This window comes from Octopus sinensis, linkage group LG5 (assembly GCF_006345805.1).
Source record: "Octopus sinensis linkage group LG5, ASM634580v1, whole genome shotgun sequence".
Taxonomy (NCBI): Eukaryota; Metazoa; Mollusca; class Cephalopoda; order Octopoda; family Octopodidae; genus Octopus; species Octopus sinensis.
In genome coordinates, this window is record NC_043001.1 from 95,645,859 (window position 1) to 95,655,678 (window position 9,820).

The window sequence follows — 9,820 nt, forward strand, 5'->3', positions numbered from 1 at the left end:
CTTCAAGAAGGCAAAGCTAGGAGACGAATAAAATCAATATTGTTCTGAGAACACATTGAAACAAAGAACATCACTCAAACAAATAATCTTATCAAGGCTGCTAGTAGGATTGTGGCAGAAAGGTTGGGAATGAGAACTACTGAGAATAAGACTGTGCCGGGTAGAAGAGGAAATAAGTAATTGTGGTTGAAAAGATAAATTTCTGAAGATATAAACTCCTTGAACAATGTACTGTCAATACTTGACAGGGAAAGAAATATAGAACTTAAGAATGAATGGAAATTCGAAAAGGTTAGGAAGAAAGATCTTGCAAATACAAAAGGCCTGAATATTGTAATTGAAGAACTGAAGCAGCGCATACGTGCAAAAACCCCCCAAAAAAGGGAAAGGTAACTAGATTTGAACAGCAGATTCAGCAACACCAGCAAAGCAAATTGCATAGAACCGACCAAAAGCGATTTCAACAGATTAATGACGATAAAAAACGTGAAATATTAGTCTATGATGCTGATGAAGATATGGAGTACGGAAGAACAACATAACACTGCAGCTGAATGGCTCAGCAGCCAGAAGTAAACAGCTTTCTATCTCCAGGAAATGGCTATACACTTCAAAGAAGACAGTATCAGAAATATGAGTAAAAAGATAAGCAATTGGAAAGCAATAGAACCTGATGGTGTGGAGAGATTTGGGATTTAAAAATAATAAGTTCCTTAGTTGCTAAAAATTGATCGCAGAACATGTAATGCATTGATCAATGGAGAAGACGAAATCTCGTGCTGGTTGAGAAAAGGACGAACTGTGATGTGCCAGAAAGATGCATCAAAGGGAAATGTTGCTGACAATTACAGATCAATATCTCCCGTTAATGTGGAAGTTAGCGTTTACAACGTATACAGTAGAACTATAAATTACTTGATTAGAATGATATATTACCGCCAGAAAATTAAGGCTGTAGAAGGAGAGGCATCATTCATCATCATTGCTCGACCGTGGTCGAGACAATGGAATTTACCATGCTACGCCAGACTTCACGGTCCATCATGGCATTACGGAGGTCCTGTTGCTGGATGCCTGTATCCCTGGAGATTACATCAGGGTAGGAGAGTGTGCGCCCTCTGGTATTGCGAGTAGATGGCTTCCAGAGGAGAAGAGTAGAAATTACTTCTTTTTCAGCTCTACAACAATGTCCAGCAAACTGGACTCTCCTACCTTTCACAAGAGATGACACAGGTGGTAGTTTCCCATATATTTGCATTTTGGTTGGATGGCGCTTCCACGAGAGATTTTGAGCTCTCATAAGGAGGCGAGTGTAGGTAATGCAAGATTGTAAACGAAAGAAAACAAATCTGGGAATGGCTTGGATGGATAATCACAAAGCTTATGACATGATTCTACATTCGTGGTCATCGAGTCCTTAGATCTGTTTGGAATTGAAAGGAATGAAAGGAGTTTCCTGATGAGTAATATAGTGGGATGGAAGAAGCTTCGGCTCCCTGGGTATCAGAAGAAGGATTTTCCAGGGTGACAGCCTATTGCCGTTGCTTTTCGTTCTTTGCATGATACTCCTGATCTTGGTACTCAGGAAAATGCACCTGGGGTATCTGGTAAAAGAAAAATCCTAAACAGTCAACCACCTCCTCGTCATGGATGATTTGAAAATGTATGGCACACATGAGACACAAGTTATTTCCTTGGTGAAGACGGTCCACTGTTTTAGTACTGATATTAGAATATCAGTAGTGCGGAGTAATCTACCTAATAGTAATATCATGAAGTGCGGAGTAATCTACCTAAAAGGAGGCAAGGTACAGTCCCTAGGATGATCAGAATTATCGAATAGAGAATTGATTAAACAAATTGAAACGCAAGGACACAAATAACGTGTTGTATTAGAGTGCACAGGGATAATGGAAAACGACATGAAAGAGCAACTGAGGATGAAGTATTTCCGAAGACTGAAATTCGTACTCAAACTTGAGTGGGTGAAATAAAATGTAAGCAGTTAATATGTGGGCTATACCCTCAATTCGCTATGGAGCGAAATGGCAAAAGAGAGAATTGAAGAAGTTGGATACCAAGACCAGAAATATGTTGACAGTACACGGAGACTTTCAACTAAGAGTGATACCGATAGGCTGTACATGTCCAGACAGACGAAAAGATGGGAGGGGTTTCATCGTTTGCCAGGGTTGTATCGGATCAGAGGAAAATAGTCTAGTGTGATCTATGTAAAAATGCCGGGGAGTCACTGTTGAAACACACTAAGAAGGCCAGCGTCATCAAAACTGAAAATAGTGTAACGAAAGAAAAATTTGAACAAGTAATGAACAGAAAAATAAAAAAGAGAAAACGCACAGAATGAAAAAAATGTACGGTCAGTTTGCAAGAGATGACAATGCGAAGAGAGATACAGAGGACCAGTGGCTGCGGAAGGAAGAGGAGTAACCTGAAAATAGAGACAGAAGCATTCAACTACGCAGCTCAGGAGCAAACGTTAAGGACTAATTATATGAAGTGCAGAACTGACAACACTACCGACAGCGACAAATGCAAAATGTGTGGGGAGATGTGTGAAACGGTATCGTACATCGTTAGCGAATGCCCGAAATCGGCACAACGCGAATACAAACGACGCCATGACATTGTGACAATGGTCCGTTAGGATCTCTGTGGAAATCACGGCCAACAAAGAGCAAAGACGTGGTATGAACAAACCTCGGTACAATTCACCGAGAGTGAAACTGCAAAATCCTGTTGGATTTTATACTCCACGAAAATGTGTAGACGTGAATTCAACCTGTGTTGAGATGAAATTACACGCCTGGTAGTGGGATGTTTTCCCTTCAAGAAAGCAGGAGTGTAGAATAATTCAGAACGAATATAAAACATCTGTCGGAATTAAGACGATTAGACATGAATTGATTCCAGTGGCGGTGTAGGCGTTCTTTTATAGATGACTATCTCACGGTCGATTTGTGGAGGGTGGCCATTCTCTTTACTCGTCACATACTCTAAGTCTTCCTTGGATTAGATAACCGGACCGAAGAATATTCCAAGCGGTATGATTTGGGTCTACCTTTCGAGGGTCTTGAGAATCTCTTAACCTCCGGGACTTGGCTCCCAAAGCGCCAACTTTTTCGAGTTAATGCTAATTGCTCTTACCAACTTGTAGTCTATTAAAGCTATTCAGACCGCATCAGCGTGGTTGGTGATTATATGACGTTATCCCTTTAGTCATAAGCCAATATAGATCAGTTGCATAAATCTTCCTGAGGGATGCTTTCCAAAGTTTTCAGCTTTTGCAGTAGTGGTTGTAAGCTCAGTAAACAAAGAAGGGGGAAATCGTAACGGTTCGGGCACTGGATATTGACATTTTCCAAAGGATGGCCACTTTGTATGACAGCGTTAGAATTTCACTCTTCATTCTAACGATCCATTCGCCGACAACGATAAAATCTAGCTGGCGTGAGGACAGTCATCAATTATTGATATTTATTCTTATCCGGAGGTTCTTATTGGTGTAAATCTTCCACCCATCTTATATTTCGTACCCATTCTATTGTTGATGCATTGCATACCTGCAATAATAGAAGTTTCTAATAATTCAATTATATAAAATTTGCTCATTTCTGTAGCACCAATAGATTTGCCAGATGCAGCATATGGTGCTAGACTGTCCTTAAAGAAGTACACCATTCCTGCATTAAGCATATTGAAGGCCAGATTATTCATACTAAAGCAGACCTCCACCAGCATGTCCAATTTTGGTCCCTCGTGTGTTGTATTATGCTAATTAGACGTTACAACGCTGCATTTCCCTGTTACGTTAAATATAAAGGTTAAAATGAGAAATGATACTCATGAATGTTCCTCTCACCTCGACTTCTTTGATTTTTACTCTCATAATTGTAGATATTGTAAATGTTAATACGGTGGGTGCATAGTAATTCTAATGAGGCTCTAATACGAATACAGCCCAATTTACAAAAAATAACCAAATTTTGCAAGCAAAATCTCCCAAACATTCCGTTTGTTTTTGAAACAGAGATCAAACATAACCCGTATAGAAACCGTATACTGAATTTGAATTTGATATAAGGAATAAGCAATATTTACTAACAGATTGCAAGAATCACCGTCGGGGGATACATGGAGAGTGCTGTCAGATTAATAAGACAATATAAAGTAGATGCTAGAATCCCCAAAATAACCACATATGGGTATGATTTGATTTTATAATATTCAGGTAGTGCTGTGTATCAACAAACTTTCTCATCAAACACAAGCGTGGCATATTGGGCAGATTTTGCTACTATACCTCCTGGTCTAGCAAAGACATGAGAGTGTGTTTTGGTAGACGGAAACTGAAAGTATCCCGCCGCATACGCATGCATACCTATATACTTGTGCGGGTGTTGCTGTCACTGTGTGTATTAGTTTGCTGCCCCCACCCCTCGCAGGTGGTGTATCAGCATATATGTGTTTATATACGTATATATATATATATATATATATATATATATATTATATATATATATATATAATATATATATATATATTGTTAGTTGCTGTATGTATTGGACTGCAAGTATGCAGGGACACCACCGTCTATGGTGGATAACAAACACACGCATACACTCACACACATACACACATACATATAAAGAGAGAATATATGTGCCACGCTATGCAAATGTTAACTTTCATCAAAATAGTTGCATAATGTATGGGAACAAAATAGCCAAAATATAGATTATTTTCAACGCAAGTGAGAAACAAAATATAACGAAAAAAAGAATGCTAATCAACGCGAAGAATGTCTTTGCAATAATGAATACCGTGGTTAATTCAGAAGATCGATGAGGCGGAAACCATGGTAATATTTCTCACAGGTATTATACACTATTCATAGTAAATTTTCTATCACAAAGATATTACAAAACATATCTATATTCTGGGATTCTCCAGAATATAGATATTCTTAAAAAACTGGGAGGTTGTATTAATCCATTGGATATCTTTTCTACAAAAAATGAAAATAAACATTCTTTGCAAGTACATTTAACAATTTCCAGGTTGTGATTTATATTTTTTTCAACTATCGAAACGATCCATCATCAATAAGGCGAGAACGTCACATGCTATTCTGGAAAATTCCGTTAATGCATGCATTTCTCGGAAAGCGTCTTACGAATTTATATCTCAACTCTCATCTAAATATGTGATTGAGTTTCTAACTAGTTGGAAGTGTGAAATATATATGAAGAAATGTTTCCTGATTCTAAAACATCTGTATCGTCATTGAATTCATTGTTTATACAGTTCCTACCTGAATAGTTCATCAGCAGGAACAAGCTGTAGATATCTGAAAGATGTTGCGGCGATGCGTTCGTAAAGTGAAGCTACAGAATCATCGGAACAAAGCGGAAAGTTGATTCATCGGGATTATAAACTAATATGAATCCCGATAACATTAACGAATAATGGAATGTGTCCACATCACATATTCTGTATCAAAATATAGGAAGTTACGTAGTGAGAAAATCTATAGAAAATTGTGTATGTGTGACATATAATGGGTGTATGTATATATATATATATATAGAGGGAGAGAGAGAGAGAGAGAGAGAGAGAGAGAGAGAGATTATATATATATATATATAATATATATATATATATATATATATATATATAATATATATATATATTATATATATATATATGTGTATGCATGTATATATGTATATGTATATGATAAAATGAACAACAGATGATGGATAATTGTCAGCTCATTACACCTGTATGTTACACATATTTTTAATAGAAGAAAAATATCGTTTTTTCTTTGCAAAGAGCCGTAATCATTGGTTGAAAAATAATTTCAAAAATAAAAGAATCACCCAAGAATAGAGCAGGGACCATACTGAAATCTGCCGAGGCTCACCATGAAACGGGAAAACGACCATCAAAATTTGCCGTTGTGGGCATTGGAATTAGGTTAAGAATTTAGTTTGTCAGAGAGAAGTATTAAATTCCCTAGTCACGTAGGAGGTTTGAAGAACGACACCACGAGACATACTCTGAAGGAGAAAGTCGTAGAAAATCCATGATATAAATAAATGGTTAAAAATTTGCAAACTGAAAGATCACATATAAATTTTAGATCTAAAACTTCACCGCATTGCTGAATTCCAGACCAGAATTCTTTAGCAAATGCAACCATTCGGGGAATACCACCCTCTCCGGATTTAGACGTCTTCCGTTGACTTTACACTCTCTAGCCAAAATGGATATAATTCTAATTCTTCTTATTTTCTTTTTCCTTTCTTTTTCTGTTTGTTTCTTTCGCCGTTCCACTTTCTGGACCGACATTCATCCCATATTTTCTCATGATTTATTTTTTTCTAATGTCCTTATTTGTAACTCTATAAGAAATGTGCCCAGGGCTGAAACACTTGGAGACACTATGTGTGATTTTGATCCTGTCTAGATAATAGATACTATGTATACAGCCATTAACAGCTCATATGTTTTTACTCTGTGCAAATAACCAACATTTATCTCTCACCAGGAGTATTTTGTTTTTTGATCTTACTCTAACAGGAAATATATGATGTGGTTTTCGATGGCAAATTCATAATCTATGATCATCTACATATGTTTGGTGTGACAGCTACATTAAATTTAGCGACTCTAAAACTTTTAGTAATCTACACACTATTATGAATGGATTAATCTACCAAAATTATACTCACACCACTAAATAACCCGTACCTCAGGACGCGTCTCGAGAACTTTGATGATCTCGTGAGACAGATGTGTTGGAAGGCCATAGGTTTTCATATTATGAAATATAATGTTCACTGCTACTGAACATTATGCTTTAAATATATGTAAATATCCTTCTAGAATAAAATATTTAGCCACTTTTGAGGTGTACCGCTTTAAGTTAGTTACCAATATTAGATTTTTTAAGTACTATAATTCCTTTTCGCATTAGACTCTATAAGTACTATAACTCTTTTCAAAACAAAATTTAAGCTAGTGTTAGAAGCATTAAAAGCGCTACAAAGGAGACTGCATTTTCTGATGAGACCAACAACTTGTATGATGTGAGTAATGGTCTATAATTTAAGGTGCTCAAAGATATCATTCCACAAAATATAACCAGGCTAACAGAGACAAATAAAATGATATTAACAGTGAAGCCACATTCCTCTAAGCGTAAGAAAATCGATGATAGATCAGAATGTTTAGTCAAGAGAGAAGCCCTTATTACTCTACAAGATCAGAAACCTAATTTTCATAATCAGGATTCTTGAATATTGGTAAACCCAGCGAAACCTGAAATCCGATAAATAGCCTAAAGCTGCAACGGGATATTAATATCCAAATCAGAGAGGCTACTATGTTACAAGAACTAGATAATAGCTATACTGCAATAGATTGGTTTAAGAATTTACAAACTAAGCAAAGGTTGAGTTTTACTCAATTCGGTATTATAGATTTTTGTCAGTTTTTATTGAGATCGCTGTTTGATAAAGCGATTAAGTTTGCAAAAAAACATATTCACAACGAGAATGAAGGCATAAATTTTATAATGAAAGTGAGCAAAACCTTTTCCATTGAATAAAGGCTCAGTATGGATTGAAAAAACCGAAGAAGATGAATTGTTCTATATATCGATGGTAACTTATGACAGTGCTGGCATTGGCGATCTTTTTTGCCTCTTTTTATTAAATACATGCAACTTGTAGTTCCTATCCCACGATATAGGTCTACACCGAGACAATGGGTTCGTAATTCCCTGTGGTCGTGATTGTCACTCATTTGATAAATCTGGGGGGAAAATCACCTCTACCCCTAGTCAGATAGGCCCCGATATCACTCACTACTAATTTATCAAATGATTATTTTTTTTAGATTTTTCTATAAATCGAATTTCTCACTGTTGTTAACCGTACCATAAGCCCAACGAAAATTTTCCCTACATATACAAACAGTCCTGCCACTTCCTAATAGCTTTTCAAAACCTGATAGATATCATTAACAATAGAATATTCAAACTTTTTTGTAAAGAAATTATTGATAAGGCAGCAACCTATTATAACTACTTCCTAGCTAACAGTAGTGTCAAAGATGAATTATATTGCAGCCCTATGGGACCTACGTATAGACCTATATTGGACCCATGTATAGACCTAGAAAAACGGCTTTGGTTCACTCCATACTCCTCCCTAAATGATACAACTAATGTAGGTAAAAGACAACTGTCCTTTTTAGATAAGATTTTCCCAGAAAATCACAAACAGCCAAAAATCTGCAGCAGACGCTGGTATTAATGTATTATATAGCTACTGCTCAAATATGAGCATCACTGCCTATAAACAACACCGAAATTCTACTCCGAGAGCTAATCCAGTCGGTCTGAAGTACAAAGTTTAATAAATAGATTCCAGTGGCGATGTAGGTGTTCTTTCATAGATGACTATCTCACGGTCGATTTGTCGAGGGTGGCTGATCTATTTGCTCGTCACATTGTCTAAGTCATCCTCGGATTAGATAACCGGACGAAAGAATATTCCAAGCGATATGATTTGGTCACCCTTTCTAGGGTCTTGAGAAAATCTTAACTTCCGGGATTTGTCTCCTAACGCGCCAAATTTGTCTAGTTAATGTTGATTGCTCTTACCAACTTGTAGTCCATTAAAGCTGTGCAGATCGCGTCTGGGTGATTAATGGCTGACTACATGACATTGACGCTTTACTCATAAGCTAACATAGATCAGTTGCATACATCTGCATGAGGGATGTTTCCAAAGTTTTCAGCTTTCGCAGTAGCGGCTGTAAGCTCAGTAAACGCAGAAGGAGAAAATCTTGACGGTTCGGCACTTGATATCGAAATTTTCCAAAGGTGGCCATTAGAATTGCATAATCTATTTTATAAATTTTAAGAAATAAAAATCTTAAGCAATAATAAACATACACAATGTATTGTAGGTTAATTTAATTTCTTTTTTTCAGTGTGATACAATTTTAATTTTCAGATCTTAGACATCTACGTAAAATGGGATAACTGATACCTAAAATATGAAAGTAAAATTAGGTGTTTTCATGAGGACTCTAGAAAGAAAATAATATGTACAAAGGTATAGACATAATACATGACAACCTACACATATACACACATACATATGCATGTAAATATAGCAGTCGCGGGGCAGTATTTTCGGTCTTCAAATATTTGATTCGGAAATTTGCGATAAAACTTTGCCTCTTCTAGGTTTTGCGTAATACAAACTAAGAAGAGAAGACTATTATATCAGTGTTTTTATTCGTATTTCAGTAAAGATAGGATTATGAATAATGGTCCTCCACATTTTGAAACTTTGGACTGACCAAATTATATTTCCAGAAAGAAGAACTGTTTCATTCAAATTATAATAGTATTTTTTTGATTTTGAATCACGACCTGTCCTTGTGCACTCAACCACTTTTTCCTGTAAATTTTGTTATGTTGCTTTTCCTATATTTTATGTATGACGTGCGAAAGTAAAAGTTATGTTGTGACTTATGGAAAAGCCACATGTTTAATACATAAACATGTCAAATACCATTTTCTTCTGCCGTGTTTCTGCACATTTCCTGCAGCAGCAAGTGCAAGTTCTTGGTAAGGCGATTATCAATTTCATTTAAACATTCGTTATACATTTTTTCCTTAATTTTCCCGAATTAAAATACTGGTGCATTGCTTACAAGTTCCAAAGATATATATTAGAAAAAAACAGTCCATTTGACAACATTGTAAATCGGCAAT